This window comes from Triturus cristatus, chromosome 9 (genome assembly GCF_964204655.1).
Source record: "Triturus cristatus chromosome 9, aTriCri1.1, whole genome shotgun sequence".
Taxonomy (NCBI): Eukaryota; Metazoa; Chordata; class Amphibia; order Caudata; family Salamandridae; genus Triturus; species Triturus cristatus.
Window position 1 is genome coordinate 769,494,040 of NC_140592.1, and position 23,595 is coordinate 769,517,634.

At 43.6% G+C, this 23,595-nt stretch overlaps 1 protein-coding gene and 1 pseudogene across 4 annotated transcripts in view; one reads left to right on the forward strand and one right to left on the reverse strand.

Annotated features, from left to right (window-relative positions):
* The first annotated feature begins 392 nt into the window (after positions 1-392).
* ARMH4 (armadillo like helical domain containing 4) overlaps positions 393-23,595 on the forward strand; it is a 776,849-nt gene continuing 753,646 nt past the window's right edge. For all 4 annotated transcript variants that reach the window (XM_085626134.1, XM_085626132.1, XM_085626133.1 and 1 more), the window contains exon 1: positions 393-529. The gene's annotated coding sequence lies outside the window, so the exon portion shown is untranslated. The remainder of the gene's footprint in view (positions 530-23,595) is intronic.
* LOC146798816 (uncharacterized) lies at positions 9,993-20,997 on the reverse strand (annotated as a pseudogene).

Sequence of the window (23,595 nt, forward strand, 5' to 3'; positions counted from 1 at the left end):
CTAAATATTGTAAACAAACACAAGAACACAGAATCGCATTTGTACTGTTTTCCTTTTTGGTGGTGTGAGTTCCAAAGAATAAATAAAATGCTCCCAAGAAAGTACCAGCGATGCGGGGTATTCATGGAAATCCACGTTTGGCAATGCTGATTTTTTCCGTTCATAAAATGCATGTTTATGTACAAAGCTATCTGTTTCTCTTGGGTTCGATAAAACACGTAATAAATAAAATAAGTAAAGCAAGAGCGTAACTCTGGTATTTTTAAGAACAGCGAGCATGCCTGGACACTGCGTGGCGGTTGTTACCCGGCTCTGACGTCTTCTGTGCCTCCCCTCGCGCCTCTGGTGTCTCGGTGGCCAGACTGGTTCCTCTGCATTGCTGAAGGCAGATTTAGAGCACACAGACCCTTCGGCTCTCATTATCTGTCGACTCTGGACAGCAGTAGTGTTCGCCTATCTTATGGCCACCGACGACCAGACATGCAAGTGTGGTGATGGCTGAGCGTGGAGGAATTGTGACTTAGTTAAGGTATTTGGATTTTTTTTTAACTGGATAGAAAATCATACTTAAGCTAAATTTGCGAGGAACATTTTTCTGCTCATTGCTACTCTCTCTGGCGTTGGTGTCAGACTTTGCACTAACCTTGTGTGCAGGATCAAAGGGACGCCATGTTCTTTCCTGTGCCTCACCATCCCCACCAGTGACCACACATTAGAACATGGGAGTTGGTGGTAGAAGTGAAGGAAAGGGAATGGCATATTTGTGAGAGATAAGACTCTGTTCTCTGCCCTGTGACTTCTCGGGTCAAGAAAGGCTGGAGTGGACCTCTCCAAGAAATGAACATTATTCATAACTGTAGTGGTGAAATTAGTAATAACTGTATAACCAGCTCCATTTGCTTGAACAGTGTACTGGGAATTCCTATAAGCTGCACACAGAGAGACATGGTTATCTTGCTAAATATATACATTTTTACATCTTACTGTGTCAGAATAACTACCTCGTGCTGTGTCACTGTACCCTCTCTTGTAAAAGATGAATATAGTTTCTACTTGATTTCTGTAAAATACAAACATGCGAAACATCATTGTCATCATGTGATTGCCTATGTCTAGCATTCTATTCATGTACTAAAATTCTTATACCCTATACCAGTGCTTCCCAAAAGTTTTAGAAGACGACCTAACTGTTGGAATGGCAAACTTTCGTGACCCATCTAGCTTTAATGTACGTGAGGTGGGGAATTTTTTAATGTAACTAAAGCATCGTGTGGTACAGCGCTGTCATTTACAGACAGCAGATTTTCCATTGAAATTACCACTAAATTTGCACAGACACACCTTTTTACTGATGAACCTACATTGCACACAAATGAGTATGTGTGGAAATCGGGCTTCAGTGACTATTTACATTTGAGCATCACCAAGTAAAGTGTCTTGATTTTTTTTTTTTTTGCAGAGTTTTATTTAGCGCGAACTTGGCCCAAATCCAATCAGGTATCAGAGCGCTTTACATAGCACCAGTTACGTTACATGAGGACACACATTCATTTTTTTGTTAGACACGGGGAGATTAAGTGATTTGCCCAGAATCACAGGATGTTCAGCGTCATTACCGAGACTGGAACCCAGTTCCCCAGGTCCGAGGTCGAGCGCCCTAGCCGTTAGGCCAACTCCTCTCCCCTAAATTCCCCTAAAATCTCTCCCTTTGATCCCATTAAAACTTTGTTACCATCACATTTCAGAATTGCAAAAAAGGGCTACATTTTTGTTTTCTTAACTGCTGAATGTGTACAGTTCATTTACAAGTATTTACATTTTGTGATGTGTTATACAAAATTACATTCTACAACCTTTCTTTCACACTCCTTGTACCCCAGCAAGATTGTCAAATAATTCACATTACTTTTCTGAGAGGAGTTGGTAAGCACTGATCCCCATGTGAAACAATAAGCAGCAATTTGTCATCAGATATAGCCTGACATTTGACCTCTGTGTTTGAAGTGCAGCAAATGTGCTTCTTTATTCATTGCTTGGACTTTCTTGACCCAACACAAAATCGTCTCTCAACCCAACGGTGGGTTAGACATACAGTTTAGGATGCGCCGCCTTATGCAATATCTGAATTAAAATTTGTGTACACTTGAAATATCCTTTTAATTTTAGTCCTGTTCTCTCACAGGAACTTTTTAGTTCAAACAAAATAGTTCAACGTTCAGTTGCAAATTACATGCAACAAATATTTTTTATGGAACCATTCTGTATATTGAGCCTAGCAAATATAGTATACAGCTGTTTGCCTACAACCAATGGCTGGCAGCGGAATAAAATATGATCCAAGGAACACAGCTGATTGCCTACAACCCTGGGGCAGGCAGCCTAAGTCAAGAATAACATTAAAACTGTGAGAAAACAAAACAACCCATAATCCCCCCCACCCACCCTGCTCCTCAGTACTGTGTTTCAAGGCTAAATCATGGGATGTACAGCCTATTAAAAAAGAAGGGGATATCCTTGCAGTAACAAACGACCATTAGTCAGTATCCGGCGACTCATGGGGAACCAAGCAAAGCAATCGCAGATAGGAGGGACATGTCAATTCTCTAAATTCAGAGGATAACATTTGGATGAAGGGGTCCATCTGTCGGCATAGGAGGTCGATTTGGGGTCCAATCCTAAGGACAGTTTCTCCATTCCCAGGATAAACCATCGTTTGTGTAAACTGGAAGTGTAGTCAGGAATTCTATCCATTTCCCAAAGGTGCAGGATCACTTGGTGAGGGGCGCTCAAGCTAAGTGTTATTTGTCTACCCCGGTTGGAACGTAGGGGTTCGGGAGTTCTAAGAGAGTGTAGGCTGGAAACCTAGGGATAGAGTTGTGAAAAGTGGTGTTGATGTCAGAAAGGATTTTGTCCCAGTATCTGGTAAGTCTTGGGCAGTGCCATAAGAGATGCAAGAGAGTCCCCTGATTTCCACACCACGCCTGCATTCCCCAGAGCCTCCCGAATGCCATCTGTGGCTATATGCTGGTCTTAGATGCCAATAGGAGACCATCTTGTAAGCAGTTTCAGTACGGGCCATATTGTGCGCTGTGTGGGGAGCCCTATAAAAAATGTCCCTATTCTTTAGTGGGAAGAGCCCATCCAAGTGCTGTCTCCCATCGAGTCTGACCCATGGATTTTACAGGGGCAGCTTCCTTGGCAAGCAAGGTATACAAGTCAGATATAAGATGTTTCTCATCTGTTTTAAACAGTAGCCATTTCTCAAATGGGGCCATAGAAAGCCCCGCTCCTGTCCTGTATCCCAGGGTGATCATCCAGTGCCAGAGCTGTAGATATTGAGTATGCTCCGTCACCCTAAGAGAAGAGTCAGCTTGTAATTGATCAAAAGGAATGAGCCCGTTCTGGTCGAAAAGAGATCCAATTCTTTTGCAGCCCGCTTCCTACCACCGTCTACACATCCCCGGAGGGAAATCAGGGTTGGCTAAGATCGACGTCATGGGATAGGAATGTAGTCAAACCCGATAGTACCGCCACCTCTTTCCAAATGCTGGAGCTTGAAACAGCTTGGTCCATAAAGAACCAATGCTTTTCGGAGAGTGGGTAGTTCCATTTCAACAAAAAACAGAACTGTACACTTGGAAATAGCAGAGCACCATAAGGACCGCAAGACCTCCACCCATTTTCTGCTGATAAAGTATCTTCTGATGGAGGTGAGGTCATTTGCCTTCCCATAAAAATGTATTTATATCTAGTTGCAAGGAGCGCAAAGCCTTAGGAGATGGGGTGAATGAGAGCGTCTGACACACATATTAAATATGCAGGAGTATAGTCGTTTTTATCGCAGCTATTCGGCCAGTCCAAGACAGACAGAGCTGTCTTCACACATCAAGCACCCCACGCGTCTAGGGGAGGAGAGCCAAATAATTATAAGCCAGAGTCTTGGAGAGAGACCTGGTAATTTTTAAACCAAGATAATCAATGGAGTCCATCGCCCATTCAAACGGGAATTGAGCACGTAGGGCAGATTTGAGAACAGGAATGAGGGAGAGGTTCAAAATCTGCAATTTCTGTAGATTTACTTTAAAATCAGAGACTTCGTTAAATAGTTGAAGTTCAATGACCAGCGCAGGGAGTGATGATATGGGGATGGTTATGGACAAGATGACATAATCGGTGTTAAGGCTGATGAAATGTTGATCTCCCCCAAACGCAACACCGGCGATGTCAGGATTATCCAGAAGCCGCTGTGCCAAGGGCTCCATATATAAGACGACGAGAAGAGGGGATAGAGGGATCCTCTGTTGTGTGCCCCGAGAGATAGTAAAAGTGGAGGAAGAAAGACCATTTACCCTCACTGATGCCCTGGGTTCACTGTGGATACAACTGATCCATCTGCAAAATCTGTCCCCAAAGTCAAACCGGCTTAAGGCAGCGAAGAGATAGGGTCAGTGGACAGGATCAAATGCCTTTTTGACATCTATGGAAAGGAGCAACGCTTCTCTCCAAGACCTATGCATCTTATCCAGAATGTGAAGAACATGCTTGGTATTGTCACCACATTGACGCGACAGAATAAATCCAGTCTGGTCCAGGTCTAGCAATCCCGGCATGAGGGGGTTTAGATGGTGCGCTCAGATATCTGTGAACAATTTAACATCTATATTTAATAAAGAGATGGGTCTGTAGGTCACGCATAGAGCCGGGTCCTTACAAGGTTTTGGTATAATCGAAATGGCAGCTTTCAGCATTGATGCAGTGAGAGAGCTGGTGTCTGCGAAGGAGTTATACAGCTGCAAGAGGATGGGGGCAAACTCCTGACAGAAGACCTTGTAAAATAGGCCACTAAACCCGTCAGGTCCTAGGGTTCTTAGAGGCTTCAGACGAGAAATCTCCAAAATCACTTCATCAATTCATATGGGTTGGTCCAAAGCCTCTAGCTCCACGACTGGGAGGGCAGTGAGATTGGCCCCACTAAGGTAAGGGTGAGGTCCTCCCCGGGGACTGTCCACAGTAGAGTAAAAGGAGCCATAAAAGACCCGGAAAGCCAACGCAATCTCCACATCAGAGAGAGGACCGTCGAGTGAGGGCCAGAGCGAATCTGTTCCAGCATGGAATTTGCTGCGGAGGCAGTGAGCTTGCATCCTCTCACAGCGATTACTGCTGAGGTAAAATTTGTGCCTGAGGCGCACTAAGGCGTACTCTGCCTGGTCGAGATCAAGACGCTTGAGAAGGAGCCTCTGCTTCTTGAGCTTCCTTCAAACCCTGGGGCAACCGTCTGTTTGTGAATGGCCTTGAGCTTGAGCTCATAGACTGATTTTTCTAAGAGCTGCCACTTATCTCAGCATCTACAGTTCTCAGCTGCAGAGAGAGCAATGAGCTCTCTCCTGTATTACCAGATTCAGGGCCTCCCAGACAAATGAAAAAAGGAACTTCACCATGGTATCATTAGCCCGGGGATAATCTGCTATGATATGGCAAAGGGAGTCCACTGCGGCTGGAGACTGCAACAGAGTCTCTGAGATGCCACTGAGAAGACAGCGGTTGAGTTACATTAATCTGGAGAGAGAGAGGGGCATGATGTGACAGTGAGCGGGTGGCAATGGTGGCCTCTGTGATGAGAGTTAATAGAGTCAGAATTGCAAGGAAGTGATCGATGCGTGCATAGGTTTTATGGGCTGCTGAGTAGACCGTATAATCTCTAGACAATGGATGGAAATGGCGCCAGATGTCTTGCAGTTCGCAATCTGCCATCCACTGCAATCCTGAGGTACAGAAAGCTCCCGTTTGTCCAGAGCGCTGCCCAGAATGATCTAGGTTGGTGTCCATCGTGAGATTCATGTCTCCCCTAATCAAGATGGCTGAGTCTGGGGATCGAAGTGCAGGTGTCAGGGAATTGATGATAAAGAGTTCCTTCGATTCATTAGGTGCATTTATGTTTACTAAAGTAAAGTGAAAGGTGCCTAATTTAAGTTTAATTGCAAGAAGCTGCCCCTTGACTTCCACGGCAGAAGAGAATGGCCACCCCCCCTTCTTAGAGAGGCTTAGGCTGAAGACCAGATCTGACATGGGAATCAGCAAGATTGCATTCTGGATGTATCTTTTGAGAGGGGTGAGTCTCCTTTAAAAGGCAGATATCACTACCGGATTGTTCCATTAATGAGAGACGGCGGCCCGCTTGATGGTATTATTGAGGCTCCGTACACTGAGGCTAGTGATCTTAAGGTCCTGGAATATGGGACGGGAAGCAGAAGCTGTGGAATCTGTTGTCTCCCAAGGTGAAAGCTCTCAACTGGGAGGGCCTTTCAAGCTAGAAAGAGTCCCATGGTCACCGAAGCAAGGGCCCAAGATCAAACCTGTATGAGGAAGCAAAAGAAAAAGAAAACCCCAAAGAAAGGAAACCATCAATCAAAAACATGCAAAATATACTTCAAACAGTAGAAGAAGTCCATTGTGGCAAGGAACACAGCTGGGAATGTGAGCCAGATAAGGGCGGGATAATTAGCCATGGCCGCAGAAGTGGAGGATCCAAAGAAATAAAACAGCAGGGCTAGCGATGTTCGATGTATGTGTTCTCTCTTTTCCCCACTAGCAAGGTGTCCCCTTACCGGGCATAGCGGTGTTATAGAGTAAATGTTGTGCTCAGCTCACATTGTTGGTGCCCTCTGTTAACGTCTTCAGGACCGATTGACGTTCTTGGGCTATAGTGGTAGGCTCTGGTTTCATTGTTGTGTTGGAGTTTCCAGCTCTCTGCCACTGGAAGCGCTTACAAGCTGGGCGATCTTGGGAGCTGGTGCAGCAGGTATCCTCCGGCAGGTCAGTGATACCCAGAACACTGCATGCTTCAGTCTAAGATCTAAGCTGATACAGTTTGACTTCACGGCGCAAACTGATCTGAAAAAGGTGTCCCCATGAGTATGTTAAGCCGGCCTATTCAAGATGGGCAGTGACTGGACAAAATTCCCAGTGCTTCTGGAGAGTTATAGACCATCTGGATCATCAGCGTGATGACTCTTAGCAGGTGTAGATGTCTTATCCCCTATTTCCCTCCCGGTAGGCCTCAAGAGCATGCCCTTAAGGGAGCGTTCCTTCTTCGTCCTAGTTGAGGACATGGCGGGGGTCCACCTCCCTGCAAGGGAGGCAGCAAGGTGATGCCCCTCCACGCGTCAGCGCAATCTACAATGACAGTAGTGGAGTGGCGAACTGCAAGGGCCCCCACTCAAACAGCAGGCTCACAGGAGACGAGGAGAAGGAGAGTTGCTAGGGTTGGGGGCTGCTCAATGCAGGATCGCCACTGAAGGACTGTTACTCGCCCTACTTATTGTAGCTGCTACTACAGAGGGGTGCTCAGAGTGAGACCTCACTTGCAGGCAGGTAGTAGACGACGGGCCTCTGTTCAGGACCACTGCTCCACGCCAGAAATGCTGCCAGCACTGTAGGGGCCACTAAAGTGCCAAGACCACACAGTCCACACCGGCCCCGCAAGTCAGGTGTTCCGAGGATTATGAGTAGAAATCAGGTGTGGGGCAGGCCCAGGACAGCGGGACCAGCAGCAAGGACTGCACAGGGGGCTAGGTAGAGTCCCACTAGGCCAACAGGCGAGATCAACAAGCGAGGCTTTCAGCTGAAGGAGCACAGGAGTTTCAAAATGAGCTGGGGGGGGGCATTAGGCACCGGGGAGGCCAGTCCCCTCAATGTCTATAGATGCTCAGGTAAGCAGTGTGGCCCACAGAATGGCAGACCCCCGGTAGGCTCCTTCATTTGTCACAGGGCCTAGGGCATGCAGTACTCTACCTATGGCCTCCTTCTAAGTGTGGGGGAGCCCCTCGGTGTTCACAGGTCTACAGAGGCTGTGCAGCAGTAGTGTATAATCCCCACGTAAGCAGAAAATTGGGAAAGGCAGGGATAAGCCGCCCAACCTCAGTACTGTCCAGCCCCCCACGCGACCGCCCAGAGCTGCAACGCGAGGCAGGGAAATAGTGGTTTAATCTCTTTAAGTCCACACTTCACTCTCCTTCAGCTCCCGGGGCTCACTGCTATGCCACACTGGGGTAAAAGGGGGGGGGAGTGATGTCCCCAGCTCAGAAGGGGATTGGTGCGCATGCCTCAAGGGTCATCCCCGCCCACAGCAGCCGCCGGATCCAGGCCGACCACCCCTAGTCAAAAAGGAAGATCATCCTGGAGTCATTCTGAAGTCATTTGATGACTTCAGCTGAGCTATTCCTGTAATTATCTGGGGATGTCATCCCAAGCCATCCTCAAGTATGCCTATAGGAAGAATAATTTAAATGAGATTACTCTTACTGTAATCACAAAAACTACTCTAGGATGGTGTTCTGATGACTTCCACTGGCAGGAAGAGATTACCTTTTACAACTCCACGAATACTAATTGACAAGTTCAGGATGAGTGAGAATTACTCCAGGATGGGCTCTAGAAAATTTAAGGATGACTGTGGATTACTTTAGGATGATTCTACAACAATTTCAGGATGACTGTTGCTTATTCCTGGATGATCCTATAATCGCTTCAGGATGGAAGTTGATTACTCTGGAATTATCCCATGACATTTTCAGGATGAGTGTAGATTATTCCTGGATGATCCTATGACCGCTTCAGGATGGCTATTGATTACTTTAGCATGGCCCCATGACATTTTCAGTATGAGTGTAGATTACTATAGGATGATTTAATGACAACTCAAAAATGAGCATGGATTACTCAGGATTATTTAAGGACAACTACAGAATGAGTGTGGATTACTAAATGATGACTACATAAGGACTTTCAGATGATTTTGAAATACTCTCGGATGATTTTAAGCCAATTGAAGGCCAAGTGTAGATTACTTCCAGATGATTTAATTAATAATATAGAATGCCTGTGGATCACTAATAAATCATTACGGGTTGGATTACACCCTGACAATTCCATGTTAGGAGCATGTTAGCCGACTGCCAATATTACCTTGCAGGGTCCCACTAGTTGTTTAGGAATATGGATTTGCTGGTAGGAAAACATTTGGAGGACCACCTCCTCAATGTACTTTCCTGTCGAAAACAGGCATCTTGGATGTAATATGCCTTTTTACACAATACCAAGATTTTTTTGCAATGCCGCGAGTTCTAAAGTAAGGCCCAGATTTACAAAACTGTCGCTGAACAAAGTGCAGCACCCTAATTAGATGTGTTGCATAACAGGGAGAGAGTAGGAAAGTGTCAGGTCTATCCCTCTCACTAGCACCACTGCACCATTAGGCAGCTGAGAGCCATGCACACACATTTGCACTATAATGCAATGTTGTTTGCGAGAGTCTAGCTTAGGTTTTGTAATGGAAGGGTACCCTTCCGTCACCCAAAAAAAACTATGTCTAGACAAACGTGAAACTTTTCCCATTTCGGACGAGTGTTGTACCAAACGAGTGTTGCTCTGGTTTGCAAATCCTGAAAATTATTTTGATTCAGGCTTGCATTATAAAACTCAAGCAAACCAGACACAAAACTTCTATACATCTGGTCCTAATAATCAGATTAATTTTCTCCTTCTTTGGAAAGATTACTTTTTAAACTCTACAGTGAGAGGTAGACACTTGTATAAGATAAATCTGTGAATTGCTATTTTTGGCTAGGTATGTGCTGCAGAAATACCACAAGCACCTTCATACAAAAGAAGTGGTCTGCAGCAATGTTATACCTTTGCATTCGGATAATCTTAACGTGTGCTGCTACTCCAATACTCCTGACTCACTGGGATGTGCCTTATTTTGAGGTACAGAGCATTATCTGAAGCTGTTTGACATGGTGACCATTTGCAAAAGACTAAACAAAACAATGGTTAAAGGAAAAATGATCAAAATGGATGTGTCAACATGTAATTGTATTTATCTAAAGCACATATTTGGCCCCACAGGGGCCAGGATACCAAACAAGATAAAAAGTCCAGAAAAAAATAATCCAGGGAAAAAAGGCCAGACTACTGCAACAAGAACAAATAGCTTAACGAAAACCAGCAACTTCGTGGTTTGATTCTAGATTCAGAGTTTTCCTTAATCCTCTTCTGGCATTGCAAATTTTTATAGCCAGTTTCCTTCTCATACTTCTGTTGTCCAGTGATGGCCAGCCGTTGGCACTGTACACAGACTTCATAAACTCTGGAAAAACAAAATAACATACATCAGTATCATGCTACCACCACTATTTTTGGTTTTTTATAGGGCTGGGCTGCCTATAAAAAGTTCCAATTCCATTATTTCATACAGTGTGCCAGATGAGATATGGTTAGGGTTACAGGGTTCCTAAGTGAAACATTAAGGTCACTTGGTCAAAGAGGCACAGGTGAGGGCAAAGCATTGATGAAGAGGGGGGCAGAAGGTGAAGAAAGAAAAAGTTCCTTATGAACTTAAGAGTGAAGCAGCAAGTTGTGGATTCAGGAAATCTGTTGGAGTTTCAGGAAGAGGACAGAAATGTCCACCTTCAACAAAGGTCTTAACTTTTGTGCGATGAGACCTCTGATGATAAAAAGTTGGGTCCCCTCCAAAACTTCATATAACACTTAGGGCAGCAGGAGTGGGCATGGCTAAGAGCAGGGATACTTTTCTGTAGCTCAAAATCTGCACTAAATGTGAGAATTATAAAAGAGCAAACGTGACTGACAACAGAAATTGAACACAAAGCACCACCACATAACTGGTGTTTAGCCCCTGGTCCCTAATGACAGTTCTAGCCCCAAGTAGCAGTCTGTCTTCTCTGCCTCTTTCACCCTTTTGAAATGCTGGGGTACTTGGAAGAAAGACTGTACCAATGTAGATGCATTGAAACAAACATGTGCCGGGCTGAGGCAAGATGGCGGCCGAGTGAACGTCGGCCATAGGTGGCTCCCCTGGTGACAGCGGGATAATATTAAATCAGAGATGCCTATGACCTGAATGGCGGGGAAACAAGATATAACCAATAGCACTGAAAAGGAATTCCTCTTACCGGGAGTGAGACGCTGAGTGTCAGCAGTAGTGGCGGTAGCGGAGCAGCTGATTATCAGCTGCCCCGAACTCGAGCGGGAGCTCATCCAAGTATCCAGCTGGAGAGGAGGCTGCGCTGCAGCCCTCAGCGCTGATAGTATGGCACCCAAAATTGGCACAAAAAGCAAAGGATCCACACAATCGGCCCCCCTGGAGTCCCCGAAGCAAACGGGCAGACACAGAAATGGCACCTGCCCCCGCAGTACAAGGACGCCGGCAGAGGACCCGGCTGGAGAATCCCCCTGACGGGAAGGGGAGGGGCACGGGAGCACAGCCCCAGCCGCCTCGGACCACGAATATCAACATTTTCCGGGTGGTAGGGACAGGATCAGCTGCTGGATCTGTCGCTGGCCAGCCGAAGGAGCAAATCGGAAAGGAGCTGCAGGAAATTACACAGATCGCTAAGGAGAATGAACAGAGTACTACCGGTAAGCCACCGATTGGACCTGGGGGGAACATAGAGCAGGTTGAAAACGAGAATCTAAAGCTGCAGGGGGAAGGGGGGCGATTGCTTGGCAATATACCAGATACCCGAGTGGATGAATCCCCGGGGGAGATGGTCACAGGTAATGCCAGCCAGCATATTGGTTCGCCTGGGGAGTCTGAAACCCAGCAGGAGGAAGAAACTGGGCAGCATCTTAGAGTACAGAAGCAAAAGAGAAGGATGAAAGATATGAAAGGGGCCCTAAAGGCACATGGCATAATGCAAGAGGGCAGAGAGAGGGATATTGATTCGGAGGCAAATGACTATTACTCTCTCTCTGATGCCACCTGGTCAAGATTGGGCTCAGATCAAGGGACTAATACAGACTCAAATGAGGAGGAAAGTATCTCGGACACAGAAGCAAGAGGTCTGAAAATGACTCCTATCACTATGAATACGATCCGCCGAACAGGGAGGAAGACCAACCCTAAGCATACTGATCTCAGGTGGGATTATTCCACAGGGGACCAATTAGTGGGGGTCGGCAATCAGTCTAACCGAGAGGAAGCAGTGGTGGGGTCCCCCGCGCTCTCCCCCACACTAGAATCTATATTACAATGCGTAATGGCACACAGGGAAGAAGCCCGGCTGGAAAGTAAACGCTCCCAGAATGCCACCCGGAAACTCCAGGGGGCTGTGAGAAAAATTGCCAAAACATGCAACGATATAAGTGATCGGATGTCGGAGTTAAAAACAAGGACGGCAGCATTGGAAGAGGATAAAGGTGGGTCACAGGGCCAAATTGAAGCACATGAGGGACAACTCTCGGATATTCAATGGAAACTGGAAGAAGGCGAAAACCGGCAAAGAAGGAACAACTTACGCTTTCTTGGGATTCCGGAAGGGAAGGAGGGGCCCGATCCACGCTTGTATATGGTCAAACTCCTGGAGAAATCCTTCCCAGAATTGACAGGCTGGAATTGGTCACAGGAGATACAGAGGGCACATCGAGTCCCGTTTAACATTCGACAGCCAGCCCGCCTAGATGCCAAACAGCGGGCATTCTTGGTGTATTTTGGCAACTTCTTCCTGAGACAAAATGTGTTTGAAAAGGCAAGACCCGAAGCACAGCGTACAGCATATGGATTCTCTTTTTTTACTAGGCCTGACTTCTGCCACACTACGGTGGAACGTAGATGGCGCCTGCAGCAAATGATCACACTGTTCCAGGAGAAAGGCGCGCAGGCTTTTCTCCTTAATCCGGCTCGATTGAAAATAATATGGAGAGATCAAACGATATTTTTCACATCAGAAATCAAGGCCAAGGAGTTTCTAGATACTGGGGGGAGATGAATTTGTTTTTTCTATCTTTCTTTCCCATTATAGGCAGATAATCTGAATTAATTGTTCTAGATCAACCGGGACGAAAAACATTTTTTGGGCTGTCTGAAGGGCCCAAAGGCTCCCGGTCCATAACAGGCCAGAACAACAATACAGGAAATATTTAGTCACGATGGTATTAATATGCGTAAATAAGTCACCAGGGTGAGAACCACCATTCATCACACCCAGACCTAGGAGGGTCTGTTGTCTCACATAGCAGGGTGGGGGGGAAGGCGTATGGGGGGGAGAGGAGTGGAGGGGAGAGAGGGGGGCTTGGGAGGTAGCGGAAGCCGGGGTAAAATTCAGAAAATCCAGAAAAGCAAAGTATTAATACAGGAAAAGAAAGCAGGCGAAAGGAATCTAGGGGAGTGGTCCAAAGGGCAACTTAGGCAACAAGGAAGGGACAAATATGGGTAGGCTGACAGTCTGCACAATTAATATCGGTGGGCTGAACGATAGGGGCAAAAGAAATAGGGCTGGGGAGGTGCTGCGAGCAATAGGGGCTGACATCATCTGCCAGCAAGAGACTCATATCCCCTGGCAGAAAAGAGGGCTGAATATCATCCCTGGGTATTCTCAGGCTATTTGCTCATCGCAGTCCACCAATACTAGAGGGGTGGCCATACATGTCTCTAAACGGTTATTACCCATTAAGCAAGTCAAGTCGGACAAATTGGGTAGGTGGGCCATTGCTTGTATTCCAAATCAGCTCACAATTTGTACAATATATGGTTCAATAATTGATGATTCGGATCTGCTGTCAGAGCTTGAGGCTGAATTGGCCTCTTGGCCAATGCCCCTAATTATATGTGGGGATTTTAATATTCACTTAGATACAGGGGATTTTGCTAGGGGTGGGTATAAGGGTAGGAAAACACGAGTTTTTAAAGCTTTAAAGGCACTCATGGACAGTCATGGGTTGGTTGATATGTGGTCATGCAAAAAAGAAGGGGATCCTGGGTTCACATATTTTTCATGTCCACATAGAAAATATGTCAGACTCGATTATTTTTTTGTTTATGCCTCTCTTTTAGAGGGGGCACAGATTAGGAAGATTCCTAAGGTCTTGTCAGACCATAACCCGTTGATGTTGAATATTGAGGTTCCGGAGTTCTCAAAAGAATTTACAAAGTGGACCTTCGACAAAAAACTGTTGGTCACAGAAGGTTTTATTGATCACATTAGGGGGTGGACACAACAGTTTTTCAAGATTAATAGATACAGTACCTCAAGAGAAAATGTTTGGGCTTCATTTAAAGCACGGCTTAGAGGTGAAATAATACGTTTTGCTGGGTTTAATAGGAAACAACAGAAAAATGAAATATACGCACTCACAGAGGAATTGAGTAACTATGAGAAACAACATATGTTTGCTATAGGACAAAAACAGGTAGACCAGCAAACATCCCTAGAGCTAAAAGTCATTAGAACTAAGGCCAAAATAAATGGAATTTTTAATAAAAAGTAGCCGAAAGATTTCAAAGTGATACACGGGAGAATTATGAATATGGGGAAATGACGGGGAAACATCTTGCACTCCGGTTAAAACAAAGGGGAGCGGCAAACAACATTTTAAAATTAAGAGGGAAGGATGGTGGGATAGCTACAGGTCTCCCAGATATATTAAAAATACTTATGGACTTCTATCAAGATCTCTATAGTTCTAGGGTTACGGCACCAAAATCAATAGGGGCAATAACAGAGAATATATCCCCTCAGCTGGAAGGGCTAGAAGAAGACATTTCTCTGAATGAGGTTTTAGAGGCACTACAGACAATGGCTCTGGGTAAGGCATCGGGTCCAGACAGGATCCCTATGGAGTTATATAAAGCGTTACAAACAGAATTGGCTCCTCTATTACTAGATCTATTTCTATCTGTCCAGCAGAAGGGGACTCCGCCCCAGTCACGGAAAGAAACTAATATAGTGATCTTTTTGAAGAAGGGAAAGAAAGCTGTAGATCCCGCTTCATATCGACCCATATCATTAATTAATACGGATGAGAAATTATATTCTAAAATTTTGGCTTTAAGACTCTCAAAGATAATTGGGTCCTTAGTGAGCCCATGGCAGCATGGGTTTATTCCAGGCAAAGGAACCACAGACCATGTCCATATTGTAATTTCTTTATTCGATGTAGCCGAAGTCACAGGTACACAGATGTCTCTGATATTGTTAGATGCCCAAAAGGCATTTGATCAAGTAGAGTGGACATATCTGCGGCAAAATCTAAGAACTAAGGGCTTCGGCCCACGAATTTAACTGCCATCCAAGCCATGTATGTTGAGGCTCATGCGAAAATACAGTTAATGGGGAAGGAGTCGGGTAGGATCAAGATCACTCGTGGCACGAGACAGGGCTGCCCCTGCTCCCCAATTTTATTTGCGCTCTATATAGACCCCCTAGTTAGATCTTTACTAAATGATCATCTAATTAAACCAATAGAGGTCCATGGCTACAACACCAAGGTGTTAGCCTACGCCGATGATATTGCAGTTGTCACCCCCGATCCACAAAAAGCAATAACTAGGATTGAAACGCTGGCCTTAGAATTTGGAAGACAATCGGGATACAGCTTAAATACAGACAAAACTCAAATTGTCTGTACTCGGAACACACAACTTTATGACCCACGAAGGACGGAGTCAGCCACCTATTTAGGAATTATAATTACAGCGGAAGTAGGAAAGACCTGGGAAATAAATTCTGCACCTTTTTTTAAAAAAATAGGGGGAGATTTAAAGAGATTGGATAACCTACATCAATCCATCATCGGAAGAGCGAATGTCATAAAGATGACGATGTTCCCTAAATTCTTTTACCTAATGCGGTGTATACCTTTGGAACCAGCAAATACAGTACTAAAAAAGGCAGATGGGGCTACAAGAAGATTAGGACATCGTTGAAATTAATGACCTTACCGCAACACCATGGGGGGCTGGCAGTCCCTAATCTCCTATATTATTACTGGACTGTAATGCTACAACACATGACTATATTATTTATTTATTAACCATCGGGGTCCGGTTACCGAGGGATCGTATAGATGCCGAGCGGGTACCTAGCTGAGCGGGCGGTGTGCCAAAGCAGCTTCCACCCCCCTCCCGAGACCCATGGTGTAGATCCTGACTACACCCCATAATAAACTCGGTTCCTCTCCATTGAGGGCGTCACCTTAATAATTTTTAAATATAAATAGAAGAAATTTTTTTTTTCTCCATTTTTTTTCACACTTATAGCCTCAGGGTAGGGTGGGCCTTAACGCGCCCATACCGCCGAGGTTCTCACGCCCTACTTTGGTCCTTAAAAATGCCAGTTTCAATTAACACATAGGCAGAAACATGTTGACCATCCCATAAGGGACCTGGCTGAAAAATTTATTCAGCTTGTGCGTCCCACACTTTGTTTTTATACATGTCTGTTTGGCTTTTAATAAAGTTTATTTTTTGACACAAACTAGACATTTTTAACAATCACTTTCACTTCTCAACATATACACAACCAGCGCCGCAGTAATTCTGTCGTCGAAGCACACCGGGGTGGCACTCGGCCTCTCCCGTTGGGGCCCAATGATGAAGCATGTCACCAACCAGGTTGGTGAGTGAGGGCTTTCTTTAGAAACCTATTTGGTTTCTGTTTTTTGTGCTCTACCTATGATTTCTAGGCACACTCTTTCGTTGTTTTGATTATAATGTTTTTGAGGGACTAAGAGTGGCCCATATTGCTGTTTTTTTCCCTCACTCCCTCGTTGTTTTCAGCAGCGAGCAGTATATTATTTAGATCAAAAGCCTGGGATCAGGCTAGGAGAATCGATTTGGATGATGAAATCCTGCCATCCACTTATGAACTAGCAGTAGGAAAATCAGCACCAGGGTTAGGTTTAAGGCAGCTAGAAGGCAGCTACTATAAAAAAACACGATTTAAGATCTTACGAGCTGCCTGGAATGTATGGCGGAAAGTTAGCAAAATTTTAAAAATACCCAGAATCCAGAGATATGTTGCTTTATGGCGCTCATCGGCCTTTTCGGCTCCACTGAATGACAATGTAAGTAGAACCTGGGAAAATGCAGGAGTTAAAAATTTAGGGGATATTACTGACCTGAATGGGCTTCTCTCGTTCAGTGAACTACAGGAACGATATGGGCTAGATCCGAATACATTTTTTAAATATATACAAGTAAGGGAAGTAATTAAAACATTGGATTTAAAATCTATTAATCTTGTTCAAATTCCACTTTTAGAATATTTAACGAAAAAACAGCACCGAGTTAAGGATTTGTATTCAATATTGATGGAGGCCAACCCGGACGATATTGCTAGAGTAGAAAGTAGCTGGGCGAAGAAATTGAATAACCCGGATATTGACATGTGTAGATCATTGGAATTATCTAAAAAAGCATTTCTATCAGCTAATCTTAAAGCTCAAACGTTTAAAACGGTATTTGGGCTGTACTTTACGCCAGCTAAACTATGGGCATGGGGAAAAAGGGATAACAACAAGTGTCCAAGATGTGGCCAGGGTCCTGCTGATATGATTCATATGTTTTCTGATTGCTGTAAATTGGATATATTGCAGGAAGGTATTGAGTTGTTTTTACGGCAGGCCCTGGGGCGGGATGTTTCTTTAACCCCAACCATGTTGTTATTCGGATGTGATGAAGGGCAACAGCTGGAAGGATCTCAGGTTTATCTATGCTTTATGGCAGTAGCTGTCTATCGCATAATGATTGTGTCTAAGTGGAAGGATGAAGATCCCTTAACCTACCAGGCTTGGTATGCTAGACTCTTTCATTTATTTAATATGGAGATGGCATTATATAAATGTAAAGGCAGAAGGGGGAAGGTAAGGGGTCAGTTAATCTGGGGGCCTCTGATGGAGCTGTAATTGAAATAAGTGGATAACCGTTTATATATGTTATGTATGTTTAGCCCTGTCCTGTCTAAATATCTATCTTGTTTTTCCTTTTTTTTCTATTTTGGTTATGTACCGTGTTTATCTTATGTTTGCCCGGATTGCCCATTGGTTTGTCTCCGTGGAAAAAGAAATGTAATTATTGCTTTTCTGGAAAGAAAAATAAAATAAAAAATAAAAAGAAACAAATATGTGCCATAGTCATGTTCACTAGACGCTGCCACACCTGGACCTACAGATTTAGAAATGAAATCCCAACTCAAGGCTTTACACCACATTGCATGCCATTTTTAGCACAAACTCAGCACAAACTGTTAAGATATTACAAGCCACCCCCATTGCTCTTATTGTTCTTTTGCAGACAGCTGTTAAGTTATGATGGAGTCATCGTACAATTATATGATAAAACACCATATAAGCAAACATAACTTAACACAATGTATAATAATGAATTTTCACAATCTCGACTGAATGTTAATTTGAACATTTGTAATAGCTTACCAAACAATGCATCAACCTTCTCCTAATCAGGGACAGCTGTTCCAGCACGAGCCTTCGTTACACCTTTTGCAGGTGCAAGTTCTTTAGGAGAAAAAAGTATTTCGCTGATATCATTGAGAAGAAAACCTGCACTGTACCGAGCTGCCTTGGCTTCCTCCAAGAGTCTGTGCAATTTTCTCTTTGGAACGAGTACATCTCTGAACCGTGAAGGATCATTTGAGTTCTTTACCAACTGCTGCATATCAGTCTGCAAAATAACACAACTATTAACTATTTGCCATTATGTTAGGTTACATACTAAAAAATATATATAGTTTTTATTTATTTTGATTTGGCATCTGTACATGGCTAACAATGTAATATTTGCTAGGTTAGCTCCAGGAGTATAAAGCAGCCATATTTAAAAACTTTGCATGCAGAAAGATTTCAAAGTCCTCATGCAGGAAATCTACAAGGTTTGTCCTATAAAAACTTTAACTGTGCTAAAAGAGTGGCAAAGAAAAGAAGTACCTTTTGTACAGTGAATGATCGACTGCATATTTTTGATGCTGTTGTATCTGTTAAGTTCCTTGAATTGGTCAAAGCAGACAGCGCAGCTTGCAAATACTGCATAGCCAAATCACTATTGCAACTGCCTTGCAACTGTGCTATAATCTAATAAATACAGTTGTTAAAGGCAGCAGATAATAAATACAATATACACATAACAAGTATGCTTTTTGGCAATGCATGTGTTTGGATGGAAAAAAAGGATTACTAATGGGAATTTGTTGCAGTTTACGTGGAAAGGTAGAATATCAAGCACGCACCTTTTAAGCGTTCGTTTTCGGCTTGTAACCGTACACACTCCTCATTCAGAAAGGAACCAGGGCCAACAGAAAAGCTTTGATTTTGATTAATTATGGAAAAGGAGCTATATACCATTTCCTTAGTGAGAAAGCAAATCATAATTAGGTCATACAAGTGGAAATACAATTTCATATGTACTTAAAAAAAAAATACCCCAGTGTTGAATGATGGACTTTCCTCCGTCATCAAATGAAATGATTCTTTATTGTCCTGAGGGGAAAAAAAAGAAAAGCAACCATTAGTCCATCATTTATATAGTTTTCCATTTGTTGACTCACATTTTAATAGGTAGGTATATGAGCCCTATTGCTGAGGAAATGAATGCACCATATTAATTCAATGTTTTAATAAGTATCAAGGCTTTTTGCAGAGATAACCGGTAGAACTTCTGTGGTTTTGGCAGCAAAAGGCATGTTACGTTCACCAAGGAAAAAAGGCTGGCATACAGGCTTAACAATATACAAATGTGTATAATGGCAGCACTCATTTAGCTCTGCTTACATTATGGTCACAGCTTTCGTTGCTTGCAAATGAGTCATCATGGCAAGGGGTACGGTTCACATCCACAGGCGTTACTGCAGATGGAAAGTCATTGTAGGCCAGGCTGTGTGACTGCGAGCCGTGAGCCACAAAACCTTGTGGTGTCAAACTATGTGGTGCCAAGTGTACCATCATTTTGGGATCTTGTTTGCAGGGTCTAGTAGGTGTTACTCCATTGCTCGAAACAGCCAGCTCTTGTGTAGGAAATAGTTTTTTGGGGTATTAACTGGTGTGGTGGTGAAAGGGAGGCATGTTTTTGTCCTTGATATTTGCATTTAAGTGGGGGCTCCAAGACAAGTTCATTTTCACGTTCTACTGCATCATATTTACTTGTAGATTTTGGATGAAAGGCACTAGCCATCCCTGCTAAAAGGGCCAGGTTTTCAAGTTTCTGCAAATTCATCCGCGAACTCGCATCACCAGGCTGAGAAGCTGTGCTTTCGGCATGAGTATGGTTAGCAACTCTTATATAAGCCTGCACACTCTGCTTGGCTTTTTTGTCCTTGCATCTTTTCTCTGTAATTTCTTCCTCTTGGAGTTCACGTAACACCCTCTTAAGTCTTCCAGCGCTTCCCCGATTGTCACAATCCATCATCTACTGCTTTTCCTCCTGTGCCCTTTGAAGCAACACCTGTTTTAGACCCTCCGTTGTGCCAGAATAGCTTGCAATTAAGTCTTCAAAAATATTTTGAATCGTAAAACACTGTTTCTTCACTAAAAAAATGAAGAAATCATATTTATATATAAACTTCAAAACAGAGATAACACATTGATCACTTGCAATATATCTTCAAGCGCTAGCCAGAATATATAAATAAAACAGGTATTGATATTAAAGGACAAATGTACAATCTATCCATACCAAAGTAAGTTTTCCTTATTAGACAGTACACATCGTAAGCCTGTACTTGAACCTCCTGAAAAAAGTTGCCTAAATAAAATAGTTTATCCACAAATGGCTGCCTTATAGTAGTGCCACGAGCTAAACGTTTCCGCCCTTTTCATAAGTGGTACATATGTCACTGGAGAGCAATGTAAGGCATATGTGAGGACATGCCTTTTAATTTTTACTGACCATTATTGGATTAACTTATTCCCAAATGTAGGATTTTACTGAATCGTGTTGGTAATTAGTACCATTATCCTGCAGTTGCAATCTTAATATAAAAGTTTACTTATTGTGCTTACCAGATGATTAGAAAAGAATCATAGCTTTAAAATCTCTCTCTTCGGTGAGTGACCGACCAGTTTCATCTATATTTTCGACCAGCCATTTACAAAGAACTTCACTGGAATTGTCCAAAAGCAAAAGTCTCCATCTTTTCTAACACACACAGAGCGATCGCAAGCAAAAAATAGGACGTTGAATGAAACCATGATTATGTCCTGCTAGATATAAAAACCAGGAATTCGTTTGTGACTGGTTTAAGTTTCAGAGGTATAATACAAGGCATATCAAACTGATTCACAGATTATTTAATTGGAGAAAAGCATCACAAAAAGTACACTGACCTGGTGCAATTTATGACTAATATGCGTAGATTTTGGACTACAAAGAGGTGTTTAGGCATCGACTGAAGGCCATTGAGGAAATTGCATAATCATCCAGTTTAAAAAAAAATATATATATATTTTACAGAGTTTTATATAGCGCGAACTTGACCCGAATCGGGTATCAGAGCGTTTTACATAGTATCAGTTGCATTACATGAGAACATGTTAATTTTTATTTTTTATTTTTATTTTGTTAGGCACGGGGAGATTAAGTGATTTACCCAGAATCACAGGATGTTCAACGTCATTGCCGAGACTCGAACCCAGTTCCCCAGATTCGAGGTTGACCGCCCTAGCCGTTAGGTGCTAAAGGGATTGCATTCATGTGATATAATGGTAGGCAGATCCCTATGGAGCTGCAATAAATTAACTCTTTACCATCATGCAGAAAGCAATTAAATTGGCGTTGCTTGGTAGCGCAATACAGCTGTACACACCATTAACCATGCCTCATCTCATCCATTGTATCACATGCTTCTAACGGTAGAAAGTGACCACTGTGAGCCCCATAGGACTACGGGAAGACTTCTGATGCTGTTTGCCAGGGGAAAAAAGCTAGAGTGGGGATTTCTTGGAAGAAAAGGGAATTATAGGTGTTTGGGGCAAGGGAGCTCCCATATATCTGCACCATATGCAAACCACATGCACCTCAAGGCAGCAGGAGCAAAGACAGCTTTGGAGACTGTAGACGGTGTGGTAAATGCCATAGAAATACTTAAATAAGTTGTTACTAGTGGTCTTATGCACAAAGCATTATATGCCGACCACATGTAACTTCCACATAACATGCATCTGTAAAGTGCACGTTCACCCAGGGCTATCTTGCCGCTGAACAACATGTTTATCATTGCCCAACTCAATGTTACTCATTTTGTCTACCTCAGAAGGGTGAATGGTTGAGTGGACCCACCATAATCTGAACCTTTGACCATGACGCATTATCGCACTAAGCCACCCGACCCAGGTATTTCAAGGCATCAGGAGCAAAGAGAGAAGTTGGGAGGCAAAGTAGAAACCAGGAAGAGGACAGAAAGTGTAATGTACATAAACAATTTAAAGCAAGGGTACTCAAACATTTTCTCAAGGGCCAAAAATTATGGTCTTTGGTGAACTAAGAGGCAAGACAGTTATGTAAATGCTCATTTTTACATCCCTTTCAAAAATGACTGCATTTACAAGACCTATATTAAGCTGCTATTTAAGTGATAAACCAAGTGGCATTGGGGGAGACTTTATACTAATACCTTGGTGCCATGGGCACTGTATATATGGCCCCTATGTATTACCAATGTAAAGGGATTGCAGGTTAACAACGCCTTATTAACATCGCTTCTGGTGAGCCTCCCTGATGTACCAAAGTGATGACTGCTTGCAACCCCCACTGAGGTGACTGGTGGGTCTAATTCTATGCTCTGTCGGCTTTTGCCGCCGAGCACACAGCTCTAATCCACTTTCCTCAGCATCTCTCACTACACTTTCGATCTGGAAAGATGGTGTGCCATCAGCTGCTAAGCAGCCATTGTCACTATACAAATACACTAAGCTATTATGCAGTACACATTCAGATATACATGCATCTGGCACTGCATCCGTGTGCACTGGGGCATACCGTGAGGTTGAAGGTGTCCCAAAAACAAACAAATGAACGGGTCCATGTGTAAAGTAACTAGTGCTTAAACCAAAAATCTGTGCTTAGCATAGTGTGCTGCCCCACTAGTATTTAGCTGCTTCTGTCCATTCATTTTGCCATAAAACACAAGTAATATTACACCTACAACAACCCAGGACTATTGGCTTTGTCAATGGGTGTAATTTGCTTCAGATAAATAAGCAACAACTCTCACTTTGTTGTATATAATACTAAAGATTTTACTTGTTTTTGGTGGCGAACGCTGTGGCCTAATGTTAGAGCAGTCGACCTTCAAGTTAAGAAAGCAGGTTCGAGCCTGCACCTCCCGTGATTTGAATAACGTTTCCCCTTTATATTTTAACTGGTGCTCGATTAAATGCGCTCCCAGTGTGCGCTATATATTTAAAACAGAAAATCTAGTCCCTATGGCAGTGAGGGGTAGAGAAGGTCACCTAAAGATTACCGGTCAGCACCGGCAGGACCCGGCCCAATTCAAGACCTGGGGCCGGGGGTCTAGGACTGCCTGCTCTTTTTTATGCGAGGCCCCGTGCTCAGAATCGGGGTTGACCTTGGCCTGCAGGCTCCCCCCTCATAACAAAAACTAAAAACGAACGGGCCCTTCCAGGAGGCCAAACATCTTTCCTTTGCTCAGAGTTGCCCCTCTGGAATTTAGCTGCTTCTGTCCATTCATTTGCCATAAAACACAAGTAACGTTACACCTACAACAAGCAGTGTTTACTTTTGTTTGTGATACTGTTTAATGATTTATATGAAAAAAGATTTTTGACAAT